The sequence below is a fragment of the Centroberyx affinis genome, unplaced genomic scaffold (genome assembly GCF_046629955.1).
Source record: "Centroberyx affinis isolate AG114_WGS23_722 - 3 ecotype Tasmania unplaced genomic scaffold, CSIRO-AGI_Caff_v1 ptg004355l_1, whole genome shotgun sequence".
Classification (NCBI taxonomy): domain Eukaryota; kingdom Metazoa; phylum Chordata; class Actinopteri; order Beryciformes; family Berycidae; genus Centroberyx; species Centroberyx affinis.
In genome coordinates, this window is record NW_027282052.1 from 48,643 (window position 1) to 74,644 (window position 26,002).

Here is a 26,002-nt window from a genome sequence, read left to right on the forward strand (position 1 = left end):
CATTTATACAAGAGGAAATCCCTCTGGACTGACGTATGGCTGTAATATACTGCCTGTCTGTAGTGTGAGCATCTGTGGACACATAAAGCTATTGGATCCCTAAAGCTATTATTGTATCAGCGCTGCCTGGACCATTTATCCAACTGAAATCAAATAAACAGCTTGAATAAAGCTCTGTGTCTGGCAGACCTACAATTTTGTGGGTGTGCATGGTGTGTGTATGAGTGTTCAGCATGGCCGACCTACACATACAACACTAAGATAAGCTAAAAACTAAACTATACTATCACGATATCAGAGGGTATAGAGGGAAAGAACAAGTGTGTAAATCTACTGTAGTATATTTATTAGCACATGGAATGCATATGAGGAATTAAATATCAACCTACTAGGCCTATATAATCCTCCTCCCAGAACATAATCCACTGTATGAAAACCAAAGATCCATCTCTCAGCTCTTGGCCAAACATTCAATATGTGTCCTGGCAGAAGTATCAGCTAGGCCTCCCATGATCTCCTTAAACATATGCGTATGGTTGCTATTTCTAAGACCCTGCGTACATTTCTGATGTGAAACAAGGCTTCACAAATGGTTGTGTTTTTATAAAACAAGATTTGCATGCATCTTGCAGCCTCTCTGTTTGTGAAGTACCTCAGTTATGGCTACGTTCACACTGCAGGCTTTCACGCTCAATTCCGAATTGATGCTCATATCTGATTTTTCTGGATGACTGTTCATACCTATTCTAGGATGTAACCCACATCCAATCATGACAGTGTTGAGAAATTCCAATTTGAACATTCAAACACAAGTTGCATGTAGGTTGCATGCCTCAGGATCCAATTTTGTACCACATATCCATGTGGTCCAGATGGGAATTGAACAAAACATGGAACCCCTTGCAGCTTTTTACTCTTCACACTGGTTGGAAAACATCAGATCTGGGTCACATGTGAAGGAAAAAAAATCTGAACTGGGACACTTTTAGTTGCAGTGTGAACATAGCCTCAGAGGTCCATGCTTGAAACCGTTGAGAAGAGGGAATTATTTATGCCACGTCAACAGATCTAAAACAAAAAGATCACATCTTTACCAGAGAGCAAGACAACCTCTTTATTCTTTTCACACATAAGTATTTCCCAACTGTTCATCGTCTTCAATGTCCATGATGAAAGAGTGGTTATATTGTACCCCTAAATTACCAGCACAGCCACTATAACTGTCTTTGAAAGTGATACTCCGACACCCACGGGAGACATATTACGGGGAAATTACCAGTAACAGTTCCTTAAGGCAAATCATTAAATGACACTTGCTGCCAAATCCCTCTATAAACACTCTGGGTTTGGAAGAGCTTTAAAGAGCCCTCTGTGGCCGGTGCAGTCAATTACAATTACGACAATGACCTGACGTCTCGCTGCAAGTATGCGGAGTCCCATAGATCCCACAGATTTATTGCTGCCCCTGCAACAATCGTATGAAACATTTTAAATGAGGGGATCCCATCAGACAATCACAAGAATATAAACTTGCGGTCGCCCTCCTTTGTGCCACGGAATGACGGGGCAACCTGAGAGCGTCTCTCCACATGGCCAAGTTAGAATTGGTTTGATGACTAAAATTGCACAGTCTGAGGAGATGAAAAACAGACCCATCTGCATGTAGTCTGGTGAGGCTGCTTCAATTGCATTATGAAACCCAGGCTTGAGGTCAGTTCACGAAGTTTGGATAATAGAATAGTCATACATTTGCGCATTGTTATATTTAGTACAAGTACAAGTTTTCCAAAAAAGTGCACAAGTTTTCCAAGTGCTTTGTCAATGCTGGATTCGCAGACACTGAAACTATGTCTGAATCTGGTACCTTGTAGACTAAATCCTATTATATGACCTGACCTGTAGCGACAATTAAAAGCAGCCTTTGAGGATAATGACCTCATCAATGGAGTCTGCCAGAGGGGAGCAGCTAGGAGCCGTCTTGACTGCTTTGTTAGTACAGCAGAACCAAGGCAAAATCCTATTTGGCCTTCAGAGCAGACCAGGCACTCTGATTACATCTTGGAGTGCGGCACTTCCCCCAACATTAGCGGTGATGGGGATTCAACAGTGGATGTAATGACATTAAGCAGCAGGCAGGCAGGTTGCATGGACATGCTGGGCCATTGGCATGGCAGCCTACCGTCTGACCTTCCCCACATCATCACTTGGCCATTAACCAGGGAGAGGGGAGGAGAAGGGCAGAGCTTTAACAGCCACTTAGCGAGAGTGCACTGTGTGGCCAAGTATGCTATGTAAACACATTCGTCCTGGGATGCGTGGAGTGTGGACAGGCTTAGATCTACTGGACCGAGCCTTGGCTGGTGGTTTGTTGGTGGTTGGCTTGTTGGTAGTAGAGCGCGGCACCGCTTCAACACCTCACAGCACTCGGTTATCAGCAATGTTCATCACAGCCTCATAAATCGGCATAAAACACCCTAAGCTGCCGCGCGGACATGATTTAGAAGCTCTGCAATTGATCCTCTGGCATGTTATTCTGGCACATGCCATCGGATGAAGTTGCGCAGTAAAGTAGCGCCTGAAATGGACTCTCCTGAAAAGATATATCTCCTAACACCAACAGTAAACATAGTTGTTTGGAAGTGTGTAGCCCGGCAGCCTGGCAGAGCGATAGGCGAGCCGTTCTAGAGAGATGGCAGCCTGAATAATGCAGGCGTTTGTTCTGTCTGAATGAAAAGGAGCTGGCACCGGGGCAGCTCTGCTGGCAGATGATCCGGTGGCAGAGTGCCGCCCTCTCTGAGGGAGAGGAGAGGATGAAAAAAAACCCCAAAACCACAGAGTTCTCGAACAGACTCCGGCTTCACATAACTGACGAGAGAGGAGAGAGGAGAAATCACACGTTCGGCGAGTCTTCGGGTCTTCGGGTCACGAAGTTAGCGGCTGATAGAGGGGGGGAAAAAGCCCCACAAAGGTGTAATTGAGCTCAGAGGAGGTCGGGCCGGAGCGTACCTGTTCCATCAGCCCCCCTGGAGAGAGCTTGTGCCCATGGAAACGGGAGCCTGAGAAAAGCGCTGTGCAAGGTGCTTTTTCCTCCCCTCTTCTTTTCCCTCATTGCTCCCATTAATTGGCTGCCAGCAGCTCTTGACTGTAGCGAGTTGAAGCCCCCCCCCCCCTTCTCGGCAGGTCTTTAGCTCGGTCCAGAGAAAGCCGGGGGCCAGATGAGCGGAGGGTTCTGCCAGCTCCCAGCGCCAAGCTGCCAGCGAGCCGGGTTCGTTTGCATTCGGCGCGATTTCGATAGCCGTTATGTGTCACACAAGCCCCGCGCCGAGGCTGGGGTCCGCTCTTTCACTATCCCCCCCCCCCCCCTGTTTTCTCCTCTCATTCAGCCGCTCGGGGAAAGACTCTTGTTTAGAGCGTCTCGTAAAAAGAGGAAATTATTTCATCCATTAGTCTCAGGCCGCTGATGAGAAGGTGGGGGAGATGGCTCCTCATCGGTTTCCTCCTAACTAGGTCACTGTGTTATTCAAGTCCAGCAGGAGACTGGAGGCAACAGAAGGCTGTCGACTGAATGTTTAAACTCCCCCTCACCCACCGCTGGAGATCTTGTTAAAAGATGCCATGGAAAACGAAGAGAGGGGGGGGGGGAAGTGGAACAGCGCTAATTTCATTGCTAGAACAAACAAGCGTCGCACGCAGGATAAAGAAACATGACTGATTTGGCACTTGTCCATTTTACCTGATGCAGTCCATCCTGATCCAAGCTTTTAGTCTCCCCCACAGTTTGTCTACTGGATCATGTAATTGGCCCAATATGAGTAAGGGGAATAATACCTCCTGACAGCTCCGCCATTGTGTAAAACTTTCAACTGATACGCTCTATTCAGGCGTCTGATGCTCCCTACTTTTCCCTGTCTTTTCAAGGTTACCGTTCTGTTGACACACCGCCTAGTTCAAGTCGCTTCCATCAGGATCATTTTACAGAAAATACCCGGCGGCTGGCAGAGAGCGGAGAGTCTGATTTTGGAAACGGTAGGCAGAGAGCCAAAACATCAGTCCCTGCGGTCATTGACTTGTCAATCAAGAAGCTCCCCGTTTTGCATTTGAAATATTCATGATAGGAATGTACCTCTTCAAAAAGAAACAGCCATCTTGACTTTGGACATCTGACTTTGGAGTGCTGGCGGCATTGTAAAAAGTGCTAAATTGCCAGTAATAAGGTTTCTCTCACGTTAAACGGAGGGACTGCCAGTGACCCGTCTTACACCGCATTGGCTTGAGGTGAAAAAGAGAGGCAACGGGTGAAAATGGAAGCCTCCTCAGAGCCATTAAACTTTCAGAATGACTCTGGTAAGAAGTACACGGCCAATACAGTGAATGGATGCTCATTAATGTGCTGTATGCTTCGTGTAGTCAATGTTTCATTCACATTTCCGCTGAAAACTGGATGGAATACATATTTTTTTCCTGCTAGACACAGAATTTCAATATGAAATATTTACACCGATGGAATCGCTGTACAGCTGAAGATGGGCCAGTATCAGTAATATTATGTGTTCAGGGCCAACAGGTCTATATCCAACCAACCATCTACTGCTCATGTTATGTTTTAAATTAGTGTTTGCCATGCACATGTACAAAATGGAGTATATTGGCTAAGATTTTACAATCTAACTAACAATGGTTACAAATCTTTTTATCCCTTTAGAAAACAGCTATAACTGATATTGTTCCATAGCCTGGTATCCAGCCCCTATGAATCACAGTTTTCAGCACTCTTTGAATTTGCATGGCGATTCATAAGGTTCATAAGATTCATTCCTTATGAATCGCCATGCAAATTCAAAGAGTGCGGAAAACTGTGATTCGTAGGGGCTGGATACCAGGCTAATTGTTCCATATATGTTTACAATTTTTTTTTTTTTGGGTAGTTTTTTTTTTACATTTTCATGGAGTGTAATAAGGATTCTAATTCCATCTTATAAGTAATCAATAACTGAAACACTGTGTGTATTAATTGAATGTCAGATGTTCCTGTACCATGTGTACCTGTATGTACTTATGTCACTACAGTATGTGAGTTGTATGATATGTCCCTGCACCAGTGTCACCAACACACATTCTAACACACTGATTGTGTATGGCAAAGTGATTCTGATTCTGATCCATTTACATCAGCACTCTTGTTCCACTGCAACTGAATTTTTATGTACTGAACTGATGCAATTTTATTTGACTTAATAGACCTGGGTCAAATTGCATGTATTTACTCTCAGCTTTCTGGTGTTCCTTGTATTATGCAGGCCCACATGGTGTAATTTCTACACGCTTATGAGAATCGCTCACCCTTTGGTCTGAGATTGCCAAAACACTTTAACCCCTAATTACACTATTAAACACCCCATTAAAGTAAATATCTACGTATTACCTCATGTCAGCCTCATATACATCGCACACCATAACGCTACTAGCTGAGCTACTAGGCTATCCAATTTGCCAGACGCCTGACTGTGATCAAAGCAGAAACCGCGGTGTGAACGTCTGGAAGGAAACCGCAGCTTTTTCCGAAAGTCGCCTCCTGCGCTCCGGAAAGACTCGTGATACTAAAAGAACGCATCCAGCCAACTCACCCCCCCCACCCCCCACTACCCCCAACAGCGGAGCGTGGCCCGCGGGCATGCCAAGGTAACGTGGGGGTAATTCTCCAATCAAATAGCTGCGAGGGGCTTTCCCCCTGTTGAGCGGGGCGAGGGGGGGGGGGTTCCTCTCCCCCCCCTGCGGCAGCCCCCTCGTCCCGGGTCTTTGTTCTGTCCCCCGTTATCTTTGGCGGCAGATAAGCCCCTGAATGTGCCGCGCGTGGATCACGGGAATTTAACCACCGGCTCATCACGCGCGTTAAACTCATTACGTATTCAAAAGGGAGCTAAATCTCCTGCCTATCTGCTCGCTGGAGGGGGCGTGTGCGCGGTTGTGTGTGTTTGTGTGTGTTTGCATGTGTGTGTGTGTGTGCCTTCCCCTTCATCCTCGAACACACTTCCCTAACAGCATTTTTCATCCCCCATTTAACCTTTCCCTTTCATCCATTCATGCTCAAAGACTTGGAAAACAATTTCACTCACAAACTTCGGACTGCGGATTCTTCAGCGATGACGAGCTAAAACGAAGTGGTTGCTGTGTGTGCGTGTGCGTGTGTGTGTGTGTGTGGAGGGTGGGTGGGTGGGGGGGCTTACGCGGGGGGGTCAAGGTCCTCACCACCATGTGTTCCCAAAGGAAATGAGAGTATTTACTTTGACTATGAACAGACCAGGGAGTGAGGTAACTAATCCCGCGGGGGTCAAGGGTCAAAGCGACCAGCCTCTGGGGTTACACGTCCTTCTGAGCAATTTTAGAAATTCGCTGCCGTGCATTTTGTGAAACGGATACCACACCGCCTACACAGTGGCACCCTGAAATGGAAAGACGGACAGCTTGTCAACATAGGGAATCGCTGAAAATACCTTTAAAGCTGAGAGTCTATCTAGAGGAGGAAGAAGAAGAATATGGGACATCAAACAGTGTACCGTCATCCAAAAGCTCATTGTACACTGTAAAAAAGTAGACCCTATTAAGAAAATTTAACAAAACAATCTATATTCGCTTTTACAAGCATGTAAACCCTTGCATCTTCATATTTCCATTACATCCATAAAGAATTATTCAGAATTATAAAGATGCATTCAGGATATTCTGGATTTTACCACAGAGACGGAATTAACAAAGACTGCAAAAATCAGCACTAAATGGGATAAGGTGGATACATGCCCAGTATCCCATCCAATTACGGTATATCCCAGCTATCTTATTTGGATTTTCTCATAATCAGGATAAGAGCTCATCCAGGCAAAATGAAGTTGACATAAGTTAACTCAAAAATGAAATAACCGAGTATTCTGATCAATGGAGAAACAGTTTGCTATTGAATTAAATGGGGAAAGAGCTAGAATGAATTCCCTTGCAGTATGAACCTGGTTAAGGAGATCAGGGCAATCGATGCATAATATAATCCCCAAAGACAGAGCTCATCTGCTTACTGTACCATATGACTTGTATCATCTACCAATAACTTGTATATTTCATATGCTTTCTGTAATCACAACACGGAGTGGATTACGCGACGGATCAAACCATGCCCGGACATGTGTTGGGTGATACTAGGTAAATTAGTTGTGTCGATAATGCGCTTGTTTGCGTGTGGCTCTGATCTGTCTGCGAGCCCTCACCTCCGCACTCACCCTCTAATCCCATGCCCAGACAGGCTGATGCCAGATCAGCACTGACTGCAAGCTGGAGGGACCCCCGTCTCCACAAATAAGCCCGGTTGCCTGAGACGGGCCTCCAGTAGTCAATTTTCTAACCTTTATTTAACCATCAGTCAGAGTGAGAGACTTGTGTGTCACAGTGTGGTAACAATAATTTTCTAGAAGTCTTGTCTGTTCTTTATTGTGCAGTGTCTGATTAATAAAAGGAAGTATAAGTTGCATAACTATAAATCTTCACATCTTAGCTTTGATTTTTCACACAAATAAAAACCCAAATCCTGTTCTTTTTTCTTTTTCATATCAAGGACCCCTAATTTAGTCCACATTTGGGCCTCGGACCCCCATTTGATGAGATTGTGTGTCTCGGACCCAAATATGTGAATATTTTTATTGTCAGATATGATTTTGTCCAGAATTCCATGACTATCTGTATAGTAGGTAGAGAAACTGTGATCCAAACAGTCATTCTTCTACATTCTCTAATTGTGTTCACTTCTTGTAAATGAAATAATGGTGAAGTTTAACAATTCATCAATTTGCCTGGGGACCCCCTGGAACCCCCTCAAGGACCCCTGGTGGTCCCCGGACCCCACGTCGAGAAACACTGATTTAGATGACATCCCATGATGGGAGAACTTACTTCTGGGTTCTTCATGTATTGACATATATTGCTAAATGTTGTTATGATTTTAAGCCAACACATACATTTTATAACAAATCACATTATTGTATAAGTAGTACTTCTATGTATACATGTCATATGTTATAAGCTACTGTATGTTTGCCAGTTACTGTATTCTCCATAGAAGAGATGAAGGCAGCTGATCAACCAGGGAGCCAGAGAGCTGAGATCACATTCAAAGAAACTGAGCATTCATTAATAAATTGATCATTAATTCGTTCTATATGTCATCGTATGTCATGCCTTGCTAAACGGAAGCTGTCAGAACACTGCCAATTCACTTTTTCCCAGCCGGTTCAGGGATTTGCCCTGGCAACCAAGCCCCGCTTCTCTAACCTTTAGGCTACCGTCTGAGGTGGCCACATACTTCCAAAGGTTTGCCCGGGGGACCGAGCCCCGTCCCCAGACGTCCATAACTCAAGACCCGAGACGCGGCGAAATCTGCCAGAACACACAAAGCTCTCCATAACCCAGGATCAATTTCACCTCCTGACATTTGGCTTTTCGGAGGCGCTTATTGGCTGCTGAGAGATAAGGAACGACACTTTGTTGGTCGGAGAGACCGAGCGTGTGAGCGGAATAAAATTGTGCCTGCCACCCAAGTGCAAAAGAGCGCACCATGTGAGGGAGAAAGTGCCAACAATCTCGGCCATAAGTCATTAAAATCTCCATCGCGCTGTGCTCATTAAACCCTCCAGGCCCTTAAAATACATCTGAAAGAACTATGGTGGAAGAGACCGGAAAAGCTGCTGCTTCTTTTTCTTTTTTTTTTTTTTTTTTTAAACAGATGGCAGCTCTTCTCCGTTACAGACTTGACATCGAATACTTAAGTAACAAACCGTGATCCTCTGTTCTCTCTCTCTCTCGCTGTTTTTTTTTTTTTTTTTTTTTTTTAAATAGGTCAGATTACAGCGATAAGACCGATGGTTTCTTTTATTTACAGGACACGTCTGGACCGGGATTCAATATCACCCCGGTGCATGCTCAGAATTTCTATGAGGGACTCCTGCCGGCTGCCACCCCCCCCCCCCCCCTCCGTCCTCGGTTCAATATGAATCTATCTCAACGCGTCATCCTCCCGTCACCGTCTCCGCATGCCGCCATATCGTTGTCCCGGTCAAAATCCAGCGTTTGATCGATGTCCGATTACAGCAAAAACACAAAAGTAAGACATGAAAGCCTCTCAGAGCCTCTCAGGACGCAAACTATAGCTAAAAAAGGAGGCAGGCGTAATCTGATGAGCGCGGGTCAGGTAGAAGCGAGGGGGTTGCACACAGCCCCCCCCTTTGATTACACTACAGACTCTTTAAAAATGCACTTGGGTCAATGGAACGCAAACTTGGATCGATAGAGCGTCTGAATCAACAGCCTTGTGGGTTTGTCTTGTCAGCTTGATGAGATTCAGAAGGAAAGTGGGTTGATGAGTAAACATGACAGCATCAATATTGCATGAGATTGAACATCCAACGATTTTTCCTTTTCTTTAATGTTTGCAAAAGATCTGGGTCGAATCCTCTTAATACTCTCGAGATGAGAGCGTTTTTTTTTTCTCGTGGATTAAGCCGCCGCGTTGTGGATGAAGTAGAAAAAATGGCCAATGACAAGTAAAAAAAAATCATGAAATAGGAAACACAAATGCAACCGCCGCATCTAAAATGTGGGGTTTCCCCCCATGCCAAGCCATGTTATTATTTTGCTGTAACAACAACCCAACTGTCCCCATAGGGAACATTAAAATTGCATGACATAAAAGAGACAAAATCAGTGGAAAAAGGACCCACTCTTGAAAGAATCCCCTAGAATGAAAGCCACAGAAACGAACAATCAACAAAACAAATGAAAGGAGCCTTGCACGCCCCCTCGCTTCCGCAATTCCCAAGCCGAGTAAGAAGAAGAAGAAGAAGAAGTGGAGAAAAAAAAAAAAAAGTCTACCTTGTTTATATGGAGCCGGGGCACTTCAGTGGCATTGTCAGTGTTGTAGCTGCAGGGTGCTTGTGTTTCCCCAGTGAACTGAGGCAGATGTCAGCAGAGACACCTGCTCTGGCTCAGCCTCCTCCTCCGCTGCCTGCCGGCCCGGGTGTCGGGGGGTCGCCGCCCTGCCCCAAAAATACACCCATCGCTCAGCCCCCTGGCATGCTATTGTCTTAAGCACAAGCGGGGATTTGTGCACTCATTAAGCCATTTTCACACATTTTTTTTTTTTTTTTTTTTTTTTTTTTTTTTTTGCGTCTGTTGCATAACCACGAAACACTAGAAGTTAAAAGAAACGCGAGCTGTTCACGTATGAGCAAAAAGGAGGCGCCTATTTGTGCCAAAGAGAAATAGGAATATTGCTTTGATTGCTTTGATGAAGAGACTCAAATTAGTGATAGGCATGAAAAAAAAAAAAAAAAAAAAAAAAATCTAAGGAGCTTACAGTCTCTTACCAAGAGACTAGGTCCGGGTTAGGGCTGGGTGGGGGTGCACACTCGTGGCAGTGGCCAGCCATCTGTTTGGGATGTTCCATGGTGGGCTTGCATCAACACTCATATGATTGACTGACAGTTGGGTAATCCAATCTCTGCTGTTCCAACTGGGAGGGTGGGGGGGGGTGGGGGGGGGGGGTGTCAGGCGAGGTCTCTCAGTGACGAATGATATTAAATCACGCAGCCTTCAGAATAGCATCCTGGAAGAAAAAAAAAAAAAACGTTGAATGTTGTGTAACTTCGCGGGCCGAGAGTTCTTACGTCGTCAGTCGGAGAGGTTGCGGTCTTTTAATCATGGCCCCGCTCGGCAAAGACACGAGGAATAGTGACCTACATTCCTCCCTCATCTGAATGGCAGATGTCCCCCCCCCCGGTTGTCTTTGCAGCAGAATAGTAGTAATGTGCTCATTCTGGAGCGATTACCGCCGCACGCCACGCGGCTCGGGATGAATCGGAAGAATCGGAAGAATTCGCGAACGCGTTACCTTGTAATCGGTTGCAACGGTGCTGTGATGTCGGGCATGTGTAATCATACCGCATACATGGAGAAATAACCGTGTAATGACATCATACAACAAAGATTCATTTTCTATGGAGATCAAACAGAGAGGAGACATTGTAGAAGTAGTGGCAGCCTCTTATTCTAATTTTTAAGTTCCCTAAACTTCTTAGGTGTGGAGTTTTGAGAGACTGTCCTTCAACTGGAGGACCATGCTTCAATTCAATTACTCTCCTTACTGGAACTGAGTAGCTTTTTTATGTTTTTTTGGAGTAGTTTTTTTGTATTTTTTGAGCATTTTTTGAAATGTTACTTTTGCTGAAGTATGTTTTGACAAAAGTACTGTACATTTTACATCACATCTGTTACAGAATACAAATTTTGTCAGCTCTCCATAAGCACTACATCAGAAACTGGCCAGTCATACATTGTCTCTGTGTTCTCGTTCTATTTGCATGGCATGGAAAAGATCATATAACAATGTTTTGTTTTGTAAAAAAAAAAAAAACTTAGTAACTTTTGCTCTGAGTTCATTTTAAATTACCTACTTTTGACTATCACTTCAATAGATTAAGTAGACCAGTAATTTTACTTTTACTTAATTAAAATTTCAGGAAAGTACTACTTGAGTATGATTCTATTACTCTTTCTATCCCTGCTTGTCGGGAAGCAACTGCCCTGCGAATGTGAGCAAAGGAAGAGGGTGGCAAACAGCAGGGTAATGAATGAAGAATCACAAAAAAAAATTCTATGCAACTAAAAAGAAGAAAATAAGAAGAGTGAGCAACAAGGTCTAAAAACCACATTGTTATAAGACAATGTGTCTGACACTTTGATCTGGCTGTGCTTCTGTTACCCTTTGCCCGCCTTTTGTGACTCAGCCTGTGGCTCATGGTTAAGTCCTTAGTGTTTTTTTCTGAACACCGGCTCTTTGACATGACAAATAACCAAACTCGTTCATTCGTCTCAACAGCCATTACAACAGAAATCTGGCTGTCCAAAGGCCTGGCTAATCTTTGGGCGTATAGGTAAGGCGATCTCATCGATCATGTTACACACCTGTGCTGCTGTTCTTCACCATAAAGACAAGGTCAGGTTTCAGTCTAGAGCGGCATGCACGTACACATACACACACACACACACACACACACACATAGCTGCCCGTCAGTGGCATTTTAAGTCTCTTTCTACCCGCAATCTATTGCAGGAGGCCAAGGGCAGAGACATAAGCTTCAAAGGTGCAGTTTACTTAAACCTAATCCTTCAAAACACCCCTTTGGTTCACAGTTGTACACCAATTTAACCATTCATCAATAATACATGCCAAGCCTTCACCACAGATGAGGTACACTGTAAAAAAAAAAATGTAATTTAGTCTCATTCAATCCTAAAATGTTGTATTTCTTAGTGAGAGATTCTGCCAATGAGATAATTCCACTTGTATGAATGAATTTTCTCAACACAAGAGTCATTATCTTGAAACAAGGCAGAACAATGCAGATCACTCCACTAGTATCAAGAAAATGTCACTTGATTGAAAAACAAGTTGATTTGCATTGGGAACAGCAGTCTCACACCACTGGAAGAAGTTTTGACTTGTTTTAATAAAAATAAGATTTTAAGACTCGGTATTAGATTAAATTAGATGTTAAGATTGATTTTTTTTTGCAGTATAACATTATTTTAAGCATGTCTGTTGCCATCTGTTGGAAACATGGTTGACTTTGGTTGGCTTTGTCTATGTTTTGATCTACTTGAATGCAGCAATTTTTTTCCACTCGACTGAGCTATTGATTCAAGAACTGACAGTATAATGCTGGCTAAATACCAGTTTTAATGTATTTTGATGTTGTGAAAGGTTTGATTACATTTGTAATTTTGTGCACATATTTTGATTTTGATCAAAAGATTTGAATCAATTGAATAACAATAAGAAAAGAAGGGAACAAAAGAAATTAAAAAAAGATTAAATTAAAAAGAATAACAGACACATTAAAATAAATAAATTATTATATAGATCATTACACTAACCACTAAGTCATCCTGATGCCCCTAAAATGTGCCCATATTTAGAACTAAAATGGGTTATGAATACTGAAAAAACAGCTTACTTTCTAACTCAAACTCTTGTACACTTAATATTTATATGGCAAAAAAATGAAGTGGGACTTTTGATCCTATTCACACAGAGTATTATAAGATCTTGTATGAGAAATCTGTCCTGAGCTTTCTTCCCCTCTGGTGCAGTTGTCTAAAGCCCAGCAGGCTTTGCTCGTCAACCTTGGTACTGGATGTCATTGGTGTCCTCACCCAATCTGCCCAAGCAGATGGTCATTTGTTAAAATAAATTATCCACCATGCATCGCCCATATTGGGAGGGGATAAATAGCAGAGACAGAGGTCTAGTCATGCAAGGGCTCGGTTATGCAATTTATGCCTGTTTAAAATGGTTGATAGTAGCGATTCGTTAATACTTCTTGAAATATTAATCTGAGTTTGGATATGCCCCAAGCAAACAAACCCAGACCCAGTATCAGTATTACAAGATAGGTATCGGGCATAAGAACACTATAAGATGATAAACTAGGCTTGTATCAATGTCCATATTTCCCTGGCTGATGCAAGTGTTACACAGAGAGCCAGTGTCAGGTTCGGTCCAGCAGCAGTTATCAAAGTTTTAGTAAGCTAGAGTTCTGCTCTGTAATGCTGAGCTACAAAATACAGACTCTGACCTCTGGTTCAATAGAGGCTTTGCAGTTGCATCACAAATCTCCCAGCAATCATGGTGCCATCATGGAGATCAGTCAGAGAACTGGCTGTGCCCAAAAAATCTAAAGTCTAAAAATATAACAACCGAGCAAGAAAATGAGAGATACTTGAAAAAGATTGCGGTGCGAGTGCAAGTCATTCTTCAGTACTCTTGTAAGTAAAAGTGAACAGTCTATTGAGGTAGAATTTTAGCCCTGGTCTGTACTCCAAAGCCCAGTTGTAACGTTAGAACGTTTGAAAAGTGTTGGCTCAGTTAGCCTGAACAAACAGTTGGTTTGTGGCTTTGTTAAGGCTCAATTATGCTCAACGTTAAATACGGATACGGATGGAGCCTTCTGTCCGTACTCTGCGTTCATTTCGTCCGTATTTGTGCACGTTTTCTGAAAGCTTACGGATACGGACGAAACGGAGCAGTACCACCGCAGTACCACCGCAGTACCACCGCAGTACCACCGCAGTACCACCGGAAATCATGGGGGCAGTGTAGCCAATAGTTCAAGCGAGACCAGCGAGACACGACGAAGACATGTTGTTTGTTGTTCACAACAAACAACATGTCTGTTGTGATGGTGACGGTGGACAGAAACCTTTGACTCTCTACTGCCCTCTAGTGGGTGTATTGCTTAACATCCATGCCAACATAAAGGACGCATGGAAGTATGTGGGCAGTGACGGTTACATCGTTTGAAACGGACATATTTATTTTTGTACGTAATGGGAGCATATTGAGCCTTTAGCTAGCTAACTAGCCAGCAGGTTAATTCAACAAAACAACCAAATATGCGACTACTTGTCACTACTAACGCTAACTTCTACTAGATACGTTAGCTAGTGCACAAACATGACATGAATGGCACATGTCTTAGTTAGTGTTAGCTAACTGACCAGACATGGTTAGCTAGCTAACAAGCTGTATCAGCTCCTGGTAAGAAACAGTACAGAAATTAACCATATCTATTCAGTTCTATTGAGATGGCCAGGTTACGTTTAGAAATACAATCAGCTGTTCACAGCTATTGTTGCCCAAGAGCTGAGGACCACCAATGTGGCCGCCAGAGGATGCATTACCTGAAAGCTCTGAAACACTGACAACAAATAGTGTAAGTATCTTTTGCATCCATCATAATTTGTTATCTTGAAAATGGTGAAAATACTGTCATGAGGAATCTTGGCACAATGAATATTGTATTCTTCAGATATTCTATGTCTATGCTATGAAGCCTGATATGTTATTGAATCATTTATTAAAGAAAAACAGAGCAGCCTAAATACTGTGAATGACAACACTATAGGAAATTACAACATGCGACTTTCAAATGATTTCAGTTCCACTTTATTGTTGAACGATAAGGGAAACTTAACAGTGTGACTTTGAAAACTTCAACAGGATATATTTCCTTTTATCTATATACAGTGTCACACCCTGTGGCTTTAACACAGTGTATCAGTGTAGTGTAGCACCATCTGTGAGAGCAGGTGTGCCTTGAATATAAAACTTCAGAGGAGCCATACAAATCAACTAATCTTATCTGCACAGTATCAGTCCTTACACTTATCTCAAGACAAGACAAAGCAATCACCATCAAATAAACACCAAGCAGAACCATTAGAGTTAAATTTGTAGCCTATGGGAGTTTGAAGACTGATAACATTTTTTACAGATTGCAGACAGTAAAGCTCTCCATTGAAACCTAGGATAAATATAATACTAATAGTAACATGGTCATACTTGTGTTGATTGCGATTTCAAGATGTTGCATTGCAATCAATTCAGGTTATGGGCTTCCCATATTCATACTGCTATACTTGTCTAACCCTAAGTGTCATCATAATACAGGGGAGTGATGCAAATATCTGAAGCACTCTCTGCTCTCATCATGAATTAGGCGCAATTACATGACACTGATATTTCTCTATAAACAGTCTTTTCAGTAATCCCATCTTTTATATCTTGCCTAGCGTCAGCATTTTCTTCAAAAGACCCTCCCCCCCCCACTCCCCCATATTGCTATAAAAACCTGTCGTTGAGCCCCGGGGGGATTCTGTTATCTAGAGAGGTCCAGCTTGTATTACCGCCAGAGGTTCCATTTCTCCTACCACCGCCGTCGTGCCAGAAACTCAGCCTTTGTTAAACTTTTGCCATCCAAAACTCATAAAGCGTCCCCTCCCCGATGGGAAGCTTATTTTGTAGCCATCGCGAGATTAAATATTAGGTTGCCAGGGGGGGACCCGAGCCACCGCATCGCTCAATGCTCTGGAAGGTGGAGAGAGGATGCGGGATGGTGACGGAGAAGCATCAAACTCACTTGCTCCCACTTGTAATGGCGGGCTATCAGACCCGCCGACAGAAATATTGCCGAACAAACCCGCGATGAATGTGATTGCTTTTCCCATTGCCTTCCAGATGAGATGAAATTGTATTGAAAAAGAAAGCAACGGCAGCGCTCAATGCCGAACAAGGTGGCCGTGGCGGAAAGGAGAAATGAGCGGTGACAGATGCTCACTGAGGAGTATCATTTCAGAAACTCATTAAAATGAATGAGGAGCACTAGATTGGGTCAAATGTTTTTTATCTGCCGCCAATGGGAATTTCAAATTGATTGAACATGCTGAAAGAATGGGCGAGTTCCAAATGAAAATTATTGGCGTTTTTGTGTCTTTGATAGACACCTCACTGCCGGCTTCGCTGCCACTAGAAATTTCATTTCCATTCACAGATATTAAACCCTTTGTTGCGCCTTATACCTCAAGTGAAACCAAAAGGGTCAGAATTGAATCACGGTCCACTGAAAGACAATGATTTATAGAAGTTGTTCTATTCCTCCGCGCCCCAGAGGGCAAGTGGGTTGGAGAAAAGCCACATGAGGGATATTCATAAAAAAAAATAGGTTCCACATTTCCCTCCATTGTCCACCTCTGTCAGACCACATGGCTTTTACAACCCATGTCCTTGCGGTATTCTCCTTTATTTATGGGTGCGCTCGATCGTTCAAGTTACAACTAATGCTCAGTGATCCCAGAATACGACTAATTATTCATCTGTGTGCTAGAGCGGCTTCATTATGAATTTAGAGCCTCTGTCACTCATTTGTGCTTTAATCACACTCCATACTGATGTGGTGTATCCCCCGTATAGCCCTGGCACTTTACCCTTATGTTACAGTGTATTTTAAGTCCTGAAGTCCTCCTTTTCAAACAGATTTTCGATGAAGCTGTAGAAGCTTTGCAGTTATGTCACTAATCTCCTAGCAAGAACTGGCTGTGTGCAAATAATGGCTAAATATACACTCACCGAGCACTTTATTAGGAACACCATACTACTACTGGGTAGGTATCGGCTTTCAGCTCAGTGTCAACCGGCTACCAAAGTGACATCCGCCTCCAGGTTGGACGTGTTGTGCATTCTGAGATGCTTTTCTGCTCACCACAGTTGTAAAGAGGTTATCTGAGTTACTGAATCCTTTCTGTCAGTTCCAACCAGTCTGGTCATTCTCCTCTGACCTCTCTCATCAACAAGGTGTTTCCGTCCGCAGAACCGCCGCTCACTGGGTGTTTTTTGTTTTTCTCACCGTTCTGTGTAACCTCTAGAGTCTGTTGTGTGTGAAAATCCCAGGAGATCAGCTGTTTCAGAAATACTCAAACCAGCCCGTCTGGCACCAACAACCATGCCACGGTCAAAGTCACTGAGATCACATTTTTTCCCCATTCTGATGTTTGATGTGAACATGAACTGAAGCTGCTGACCTGTATCTGCATGATCTTATGCATTGCACTGCTGCCACATGATTGGCTGAATGGATAATCGCATGAATAAACAGGTGTACAGGTGTTCCTAATAAAGTGCTCAGTGAATGTATAACAACCAGGCAAGAGAGATAATGAAAAGGAGTGTTGTGGTGTGGGTGTAGGTCAGTTCATTAATGTTGTAAGTAAAAGTGAATAGTCTGTTGAGGTAGATTTGTCTCCAAATTTAGGTTACTGGGACACAGAAACTGTCTTGTCTTTAGTTCTAGCCCCTTTGGTGATTTTTAACATCAAAGCACTGCAGTTAGAAGCTTGAGAAGAATCAGCTCAGCTAAACAAACAGCTGGTTTTTGGCTTTGTTTGCTAACTAGCCTGCAGGCTCATTTAGCAAAGCAGCCAATGATGTTAACATACAACGATTAGCCACTAATCATGCTAGCTTCCAATAGATGTGTTAATTAGTGTGCAATTCGGATGTGTTTGTTTACAACAAGACAGTGATAGTTAGCTGACCAGATAATGGTTAGCTAGCTAGCATGTTGACACATTAACAACATACAAAATCAGTCAAATGTATCAGTGGTGAAAGGATCAGAACCCCAGAGAAATTAACCATGTCTGTTGAAAACTCATAAATTTAGAAACACAATGTCACTCTGTCACCTTAAAGCCCGTCTCTAAAGACATGCTTTTAGATGTTTTACTGTACAAAGCTATGAAAATGAAAATGGATTACTCACAATGACAAAACTGACAGATTGTATGAGGTTTCGTGAACAATAAAATATAAAGTACATCAAAACAGAGAAAAACAAAAGTGCCATCGTCAAGGAGACGACGTAGGACTGGGGAATTACCGGTAGTTCAACTTTGAAATGATAAATCCATCTGGGGTTATTTTTTCCTCTCCTCAGTCTTTCAACAGGTAATACGACGCTAGAGTTTCCTGTCAGCTCTGACAAAGTTACATGATAAACTCCCCTAAACAGCTTTGGTGTATTTCAGGTCTTTAGACAGCGTGATTCATGTATGATGACCGCATAGTCTGAGTCACACTCAGCAGACATGTCCAACCACCAACCGCAGCTCATATCTCAAAATCATCCAGTCTTATTCCAACAGAGACCTTGCACACTGACATCTTTCTCCTGGAAGGAGAGATAGACTACGTATAACAGTGAAACCAATAAAAAAAAAATACATTTCATGCACTTGTAAGGAGAGGTCGATTTTTTCCCAGCAGCTAAAGCAATAAAACATTTACATCTTTCCATCAGAGGATTTTTCCCAGTAAAGACCTTCCAGATACCGGCTGTTCAAAACAACAAATTCAAAAGCTTTCATGAACTGGATTTTGGTTGAATCACTATTGTGTTGTATCAGCGGTTCTCAACCTTTTTGGCTCATGACCCCTTATAACGAAGCAATGCCTACTCTTGACTCCCCGTCACTGGCTGCATATGCAACGAGTTCAACCAGGGAATGATTTCCCCTTTTCAGTTTGTTTTATATGATTAATAAGGAGGCGTAGAGGTTGAAAACTATTCAGTATTTCACAATGGAAAAAAGAGAGTCATAAAAAATAGGCATGATAATAAATTTGTATAGTAGGAATATGTTTTTTTCCTATCCCATAAATTGTCCTGTGACCCTCCAAAATGACCTCGTGACCCAATGGGGGGGTCACGACCCCCAGGTTGAAAACCACAGTGTTATATTAATCTGTGATAGTAGCAAAACGGACAATCATTTATATGAAAATGTCGTGGATCATTACTTTAACATGGCCATCTTAAGTAATCTGATAAAAATGTTGCATCAGAATGAAGTCAAGTTAGGGGCTTCCCATAGACCAGAGTAGTATTGATCATTCATACAATAAATATGTAATCAAACAAACTGCATCATATCAACCATAACAGAGGTGGACAATGCTGGAGGCTCATATCCGATTTTCAATAAAAGGCCAATAATGGCCAAATATATTAAGCTACAGTATATAGAGCATCTGGTAAAAGTGTTATTTTGTCAACCACTGACATAACCTATTATCCTTTAAAAAATACCATTATTTGTTTTAGTTTTGCGCTATCACTCATTTTGTAAAAGTAGGTGTCACTTTTTTTCAAATGCACTTCGGGAAGAAACTTCCGACTTTTCTCGAGTTACCAGAGAAGCTCTGTGTCCGCCGTCTCCCCCTCTGTGCTTCAGTCCCTTGTCAGTGTTCCGCTGCCCACCTACTCTCTGTCTCCCTGTCAGCTGGCTTTCTCATTAACTGCCCACCTGCTAGAGAGTGCAAAAAGAGGACTTCACCCATCAAACCCGAGCGGAAAAGCCCGGGGAAAGAAGCACCGAGGCCCCAGGGAGGCCGTCATCCTCAGGTTACCGGGCTGAACATAACTCTCGGTTTGGACCCGGAGAGGCTGATTAAAGCCAGAAGACGGAGGAAGACAGAGAGAGAGGCAGAGAGCGAGAAAGAGACCGGAAAACTGACAGGGAAAGAAAAAGCTTCAGGTACCAACGCGGGGGAAAAACATTCATTCTGTAAATATAGCAGCGATGTTTGTCACTACATGTCACCTGATATGGAAGGAATGGAAATGTTGAAGAAAAAAGTGTGTCAGGGTAAAAAACAACATAAAGAAACAAAGCTGACAAAACCAGGTTATGTTGGATTGAACATAGCTCATGAAAGTTCTGAAACTATAAATGGGTGGTATAAGAAAAACGACACCAGGAAATGAATTGTTAAGGAACATTAAGTCCAACTGTATTTAATAAAGTAGATAAAATGAATGTTTTTTCTGGATTTAAGACATTTTAATACATTTGAAGGCATTAAATGTAGATGATATAAGACTTTTTATGGACCAGCGGATCCCCTGTGTATATATCTTTATGTATATTTGTGTATGTGTATATATCCGTACAGGGAGGACATTATAATAACTGAATGAAACAGTTACATTTATTTACAGAATGTTTATTTGTTACATTATTGCTGAGTTTTATTGATTTTTGTTGAATTACTACTAGTCATTCGTCTTGTGAATTCATACTGCATCGCTTTGGCAACATTGGGTTCTTTCTTGTCACGCCAATAAAGCATATTTGAATTGAACTGACCTGAGAGAGTGAGAGAGAGTTTCCTCAAGTTACTGAATGTCATTTCAATGGACAAATAGACAGAGAGAGAGAGAGAGAGAGGGAGGAAAAAGAGAAAGAGAGACAACATTCACATATGCCTCTCACGAAAAGCACAGAAAAAGTTGCTGATCCATTGTTTGCTTGTGTTTTTTTCCTCCAACCCGGCTGGCTATTCCTCCGAGTCGACTCCTGCATGTTTCCTGGAGCGTGTCTGGAGAAAATGTAAAGAGGGTTTCCATTCATACACGGCAGAAACTCTGAGCCTGGTAATCCTGAGCCGCCGTCTCCGGAGACACGAGATTTTTTTTTTTTTTTTTTTTTTTTTTTTACGGCTTGTGTCTCACCTGCCCTCGCTATTCATCTAACATGTGTGACTGTAACTAATTTTCAGCCCTTCAGACTTTCCAAATTGAGAGAGGATGTAGAGGAGTGACTCGTGCCTCGTGAACTCGGGTGTTTCTCCGTGGTGTGATAAACGACGGGGAGCCGCGTTAAAACATCTGGCGGGAGGACGAGGAACCGCGGGGAGACCTGCAGGAACTGGGTCAGATAGTAGCCGCAAATCACGCTTTGTGTTTGTTGTAATCTGCGCTGACCACCAGATGGTTGGGGTTTACTGCAGTTCAGACAGTGGTAGGTAAAGTTGTCAATCACAGAAAAGTGTACTCAATTGACTTTCAGATACTTTCCAGCAAATAACTGAACATCCTGGCACTTACAGTACGTCCGCTATGTGGCAAATGCCTCAACATATGTAGAAAATCAAACATCAAAGTACTTGCAAATACTATTTTACCCTGATCTGACTCTGGAATCTGCTGAAGCATCTCCTGCTGTCTCCTCAGCCGTGATGCTGTAACAACTGTCTGGTCTAAAGTCTATAGAGGATGGAGGCAGAAAGAGAGCTGGGATTGTGGGATGAAAACTATAGTGTCAGTCTCAGAATCTTAATTTTCTTCAAACAAGTGAGACATTCTTCCAATGGGGTCGAGATAATTCCACTCGTTTCCAGTGCCAATATACTTGACTTGAATTTTCTATCGAAACTGGTGTCAGAATCTTGAAACAAGGCAGGTCACTCCACTAGTATCAAGAAAATGACATATGATGCCGGAAAAATACTTGAAACAAGTTGATTTGCTTCAGAAACAAGTGAAATGATTTTACTTGTTCTGAGAAAATACTAGACTAAATGACTGCAGATGGGATTGTTGTTTTTTTTTGCAGAGCACTGATAATGAAATTCATCACATCAAATTAAATTTTCAACACCTAAGGCTTTGTACATGGTATCTACAGCAACAAAAAAGTGCCTGGCAGTTGGATGGATAGGAAAAACACCTTGAATGTCATTGCACACAGGCCTATTTTTAGTTCTCCGGGATTTTTATCCGCTAGTCTGTAATCAGACTGTCTCGCGGAGGGAGAGGGAAGGAACCGCATTGTGGAATGAATTGCGATAACTGTGAGTTCGAGAAGACAGAGGTGGCCTTCTTCTGCAGAGCTGCGTTTTCGGCACATATGGGCATAGGAGATCCCCCGGGACTGCAATTCCAGTTTCCATTCTCTAGAGGAAGGGGGGGGGGGGGGACGAGGGGCAAACTTAAACGCAAACGTCTCTCCACAGATCTCGTCTCCTTCCAACTGCAGCTTTGACCACCTTGGAAGTGCTGCTAGTCATTAGAGGAAACCATCGGAAGGACCCCCCCCCCCCCCCCCCCCCACCCGACTCTCTATGCATTTATGTGCCGACAAGGTCAGCAAACGTCAGCACGTCTCCCCCCCCCCCCCCCCCCCTTTGAACTCGTTCATTCATTTTCCCCCGGCGTCAGTGTTTTTTTTATATAATATTCTTTACGAGACGAAGATGATATCCATGTACCGCATCCCCCCGCGCTCGAAAGCGTCTTTTTTGCCGTGGATTCTTGAACGTCGTCTAATCCGTCAGATTTGTGAATTTCAAAGCTTTGTCGTCGAACTAAGCTTTCGTTTAGCATTCTGATACACTGTTGAAGGGACGGATTAGCGTAACCCGATTACCGACTTGTCCTGCATCTGCGAGAGGTTTTTTTTTTTTTTTTAAATGTACATAAGACAAAGTTTCTAATTAGTATGCCTTTCCATAGAGGTTGTTATGCTTTCATTAACACCCAAGCTCACAAGGTTGGAGCTCTCTTCTGTGATCAATACTGAAATGATCTAATTAATATGCAATGGCAAAGGCGCAGTAAGTTCTTATCATGTTCTCATTGCTTGGAGCATTATCACCTTGTAGATACAGATGCAAATTTAAACCATGTAACTGCCTTTTATAGTTCAGTGTACTAAGAAGCTACAACACGAGACATAAGCCCATAATGCATGGAATACACTGTATATACTGTGTATTCAAAGAAATTACAAGTATGCTTTGTGGCTTTTGGCGCCTGCAGAATGTGCTTGCGATGCTTACATTTTTTTTTTTTATGAGGTTTCCATGGAAAATCTATCGCGGCACAAGGTCAGCGTGTGAAGAGAGGGCCATGCGCAGAATCGTTATGATGATCAGGCAGCATGGAGGGAGGGAGGGAGGAAGCACTTGGTATGCTATGCTCCTTAAGAGCAGCCTTCTCCTCACACACTCGAGCCCAGGGTCAAGAGATACATAGAGCAGATGTCGTGCAACACGGGGGCCATGTGGAGAATCAATCGGCGTGTCTCTCCATGTTCAATTAGAGGGGGCCGAGGCCATGAGGACGAGCACTCATTTATCAGGAAAGCACGACGAGGGGTATCGCGACGTAGTCCTCGCTGCTCATTAAGCCGCACTGTTTATCTGGTGGGAAAAAGGCGGTGGTCGATATCCTCCCGACGGCTTAGGAAACCAACATAGTCAACTTCCTGGAATGACTGAATGAGAGACACTGTTGCTATGGCAACAAGCCCGCGGATGTTTTTTTTTTTTTCTTTCTTGACTCTCGATGAGTTGAAGGAGTTCAGACTGAAAGTGAATTGAAGGCAGAATGAAAAAAAAAGAGCTAGCTGTGATGTATGGAGCACAAAATGTCTGTAATTTCCTCTGGGCTCTGACCAGGTAGACAGTTGACCAAAGAGAAAAAAAAATGTATTCCAAGGAAAATTGCTGAGTAGAATGTGGAGGAGAGCCTTTAAAATAAAGAAACCAGGAGTAATTGGCCAAGGTAGCATGGGAAGTATTGTCTCTGGTGCGGACCCAGCAGGGCCACTCTGGAGAATTTTCATTAGAGGCGTGAGTCTTCTGTGAGTTCACAGCAGTGGCATCAGGAGAACGGGGGCGGGCCAGATTGTGGCGTTTCTTTCTAATCATTTATTGAACCGGCCCCGGGGAATGACCTAATTCCCATTGAGGTTCCCAGTGTGGCACTGTGTTTCCATCTCCAGCCACTGCCTCCTCCTTCCCGTCCCTCATCACGGCATTCAGACAGCTCACAAAAGCCTGGCTTGGGCAGATGCGAGGGGACGGACGTAGGCGAGCATGAGGAACTCAAAGATCCATCAGCTTAATAAAAGGCGGTGTGACAAGACTCACGAGAGAGAGAGGGGTCAGTCCGGTCCTCGGCCCTCAGTCACGCCTGGCTTCATCATCATAGATCTGCCCGGGCATCGGGGAGGTGTTGAGGAAATCGAGTCCAGCGGGGCAAAAGGCATGACCTTCCTCTAGAGTAACTTAACGGACGTTGCGTGATCGAGTGGGTACTAATCTCGACAAGTGCATCTTACACACACGAATAGGGTCATATCTAACAGCAGCCTGTCAAGACCTGCAGCACGGAGTCATTCATTGAAGGAAATTACTCCGTACAAGTGAACCTTGAGAGCTCCTCTCTTCGTTTGAAAGCATCATCGTTCCTCGACGCACATCGCAAATGTTTGTGATGAAGCACCTCGCGATTCTTTTCCACCCAAGACTTGATGGGTAATCGAGAAATAAATTGGCCAGACTCCCGGCAACCCTCCGCCTTTCCTACTGCCTGCCGTTTGGACTAATCCCCTGTCATCGTCGGGGAAAGTGTAATGGATGGCAATCCTCCGAAGCGTGTCACAAAGTAATATTCTCGGCGACGAGACTATCTTCAAAGAGAAGAAAAAACTCTTGACACCTCAAATCCCCCTTACTTTTCTCACCATTAATCATATTACGTTCCCTCTACTGTAGTTGGGGTTTTCAGGGAGGCCACTGGGGGGGGGGGGGTTGGGGTGGCACAATTATCGACTGCTGCTGACAAAGTGTGTGTCAAATTGATAAAGAATGTATGTAAAATGGCAGAGCCAGTGTACAAAGGGAGCTAGATCATCATAATCCTCTGATAGCTGGAATCCCATTAGCTACGGGTCTGTGACTTACAATAAGAGGGGTCAGATTATTGCTGCGATCCAGCATCATAAGCTGTTGACACCGCTCTGCTACAGATCCTGCTGCCCTCTGCTGCACTACCCATGCAGTGGCAATCTCAAAATCACTGTGCATACAATCATTTATTATTGATCAGCAAGGACTAAGAATCACAGGGAGACAACGAAGACTCAAACAGCAAAGGATGCAGCCCATGTTATATACATCACACGTCCTTCATGAAACCAATGTATATACTGGCCTCTTTAGAAAATCACATATCCCAGTCGTTGAGAAAACAATGTTCAGCACAAGAAAGTACAGTAGAGACAAAGCGAAAGCAAGACAATAAAGCAGTTCCCAAGATGAACATGAAGGCAGGAACAAGGATCTTATTCCTTCATTGCTTTTAAATAGAGTTCAGAAACATGGGACTATCTAATAGCCAGCTAGTGAAAAACTTTATAACATTTCTTTGTCACTTCCACTCTTATACAATAGCAAAATCCCTCCTTGTAGCTCATAAATGGATGCAAAGGTAGACTGCACAGCTGGATAATTAAATGTCTGAAATTACATTTCTAATTGCATCATTGCGCACACTTTGCCATCTGTTCCGCGCGGCTTCTCGCCAAGATTGTATCTGCAGGTCCGAGGTGCGTAAATGCCCGTTCCACTCGGATTCACAACCGTCTTGAAGTCAGCGCGCTAAGACGGGCTCTTACATAACAGGCCGTCTCACTCTCACAAAGGAAGGTTTCTTCTTCACGGCGATTCCCTCGACGGCTGTCCCGCGCGTTCGCCTCTTCCGCAGCCCAGACGTACACGGAGGACTGTATGTTCGGTAGCAGGAAAGAAGGTTGAGAACGGGTGTCTGGAGGCAAGGCATGGGGAAATGATTTACAGCGCTCTGTTCTCGCTGCTGGGATAATAACAGGACCAGACTTCTGGCCGGACACGAGCCAGCAACTTCCCACTAGGCCAGGACCGAAGTCAGACCGGTGGAACCTCCTGGTGCACTGGTACAGCGCCCGTATAAGCAGTGTTGGTTCA